Raw genomic sequence first — 2737 nt, forward strand, 5'->3', positions numbered from 1 at the left:
ATCATATAGTCACAGAGAGCCCCTGGGGCCCCGCGCCTGCGGGTCTGCTGCCAGTCGTTGGCGAGAAGAGAGGAGATGCGCGCCCTGAGGACTTCAGCGTTTTTTTTGTGGTGAATTCCTTTTTTATGTGCTGGAAATAACTCACAACAGCTGAGACAACGCAGGAAAACGCATTAAAAGGGGGGGGAAGCTCCGTGCTCTTCTCAGGCGGCGAACTACCGCTGGTGGCTGGTGGCCGTCGCGTAGCCGCTCTGGCTTCCTGTGTATTGTTTTTGCAGCTTTAGCTTTAAAGAGTTGATTTGGTTGGCTTGAGTTATTGGTCCTGCTTAAACTCTTCGGTACGGCTGCTCTGATGCGCCTCTGCTTGAGCCTTTGCCACGACAGGCGCATTTGAAGGACTACCCTTGGCCTTCCTTGCAAATGTCCTTCGGCTTTTATAGGCAGAACGCTCGGCACATATACTGCCAGAAGCGAACGACAAGCGGCAACGGCAGCAACTGCGACAGTAGGGACAGCAGCAACAACAAGCCACAGCTTCTGTAAGGGGTTAGCTTTTTGCAGTATATCGGTGGGTTGACGCACCTGGGCAAGAAATCTTTGATTCTTGCGCATATTTTTTGGCGTTACAAGGAGAATATAGCTGGAGGACAGCACCTCTGGTGGCTGATGAGCTGCTTCTGTGCTCCTGGCCTTTGACCTGTAGGTTTGTACAAGGGGAAATTTATAAAATGGAGGAGAAGGCAGCGCAGACAGGTGAGGGAGGGATGCGACGTTTGTAGGTTTTTATGTTTTGCTCTTTCCGTGTGAGTGCTTCACTGTACATTTTCCCTGTATATATGCACTGTCGCATGCTCACGGCCGTTGCCTTGTGCACTGCAACTAGTGCATCATTGCAGTAATACAGGGTACGCCCAAACGTAGATTGTTAGCACCAGCAGGACGTCATCGACTTGCAGAGGAGAGAAAAGCTTTCCTCCATTTTTTTTCCTTGCGTGTCTGTAGAGGGGCTCGAAGGCCTCAAGAGAGTACGCAGCGAAGGTTGCGTTCTGCGGAGGCAGCAACTTGTGCGAAATTCTCCCCTTCCCATCACCTCCTGTTACACCGTATGCCATCATCCCCCTCGAACCCCTATCCGAAGAGATTATCTTCTCTCGCATACTTCTCATTGCTTTGTTTTCTGTCTTTCTTTCGCGCCGTCTGTCTCCATCTCTATCCTCTTGGCCCCATGCCTGCTGTTCTGCACCTCCCAGCATTTGCCGTAACGTGCATGCATTCTGGGATGACCGTATGCTCTGAAGGTGAGCAGGCGAACAGCAGCAGTAGCGGCAGCATACGACTGCTCTATCGTTTTGCTTGTTTGCTTCAGCTGGATGAAGTGATAGGCTTGGGCTCTTTTTCTTGCCGGGTATACCGGGCAACCGACATTTTGTCGGGTGTACGCCGAGTTGTGAAGCGCGTTAGCAGAGATCAGCCGGAAGGCGTTCGTCTTTTTCGAAACGAAATTACTTTTTTAAGAAAAGCCCATCACCCAAACATTGTCCGACTCTTTGAGGTATTCGAGGACCCTGCAGCCGTATACCATGTGAGGAGACAGATGATTTTATTCTCTTCACCTCTTGGTTTCTGTTTCTCTCGTTTTCTTCTTCTGTCGTCTTTTCGCTCCCCGCTTCCTTCTTTCCTCCCTCTCCGGGCTTCTTCTTGCCACCTCTTTTTCCCCCCCTCTCCTGCATGCCTCTGTCTTCCCCTCTTTCCTTCCATCCTCTGCTTCCGGCTGTCTCTTCTGTCTTCTTCCCTTGCCTTCTGTTTGCCTCTCATCTTTTATGCTTGGCGTGTTTCTCTTTAACTCCTCTCTCGGTTCTTCAATTCATTGCTTTGTTGTCTATGTGGCGTTTTTTCGGCTGTGGTTGGCCTTGCCTCGGCACACTCTCATGTCCTATCAACTGTCCTGTTTTTGTGAGCATCATTACTTCTAAACATATATCTTCCCCCATATCGCATTATCGCTGTTTCTTGCTGTTTAGTCCTGTTTGCTGCATTCTGTTTGGTGCTGCTTATTCTTCTGTCGTTGATAATCATTCCCTTTATCCTTTCTCGTTCGCGTCCGTTCCTGCCACTCTCGATGTATGCATTGCAGCTCTGCGTGGTTTATTCTGTTTTTGTCTGTTGGGCGTGCTTCTGTTCCTCTGTCTGTGCCCTTTTGTCTCTGCGATCTTTCATCTTCGTCCTTTCTCGGTAGTTGCCATCTTCCCGCGTTTTGCTGACAAGCAGCATCGAGTTGGCGTGTACGTACAGGTGACGGAGACGTGTTACGGCGGCGATCTTCACCAGTGGGTGGACAGGCGCCTGAGGAGGAGGCAGAGACACGCCAGAAGGCGCACTGTAAGCTTCTGTTCCATGGACGACAGCAATACGGCGCAACTCCAGCAACAGGAACAGCAGGAGCAGCAGCAACAAGCCATTGATCCTGGCTTGGCCCAGCCGTCCTCGGCACCAACAGCTGCAACAGCAACGGCAGCAACAACGCCAAATTCAATGGCAGGAGACAGCAGCCGTCCGCTCTCGCCTGTTGCTTCTGTTGGCAGTGGGAGAGCAGGCAGCAGCATGCGAATCTCGTGTCCAGTTGCAGCTGGTGCAGCAGCTGCAGCAGCAACAGCAGCAGCAGCAGCATCCGGACTGGCTGCATCCTCCTCGCCGTTATCTTCGTCTCCAACAGCAGCAGGAGCAGCAGGAGCAGCAG

Source organism: Eimeria acervulina, genomic scaffold, assembly GCF_000499425.1.
Source record: "Eimeria acervulina Houghton genomic scaffold, Eah_scaff474, whole genome shotgun sequence".
Taxonomy (NCBI): domain Eukaryota; phylum Apicomplexa; class Conoidasida; order Eucoccidiorida; family Eimeriidae; genus Eimeria; species Eimeria acervulina.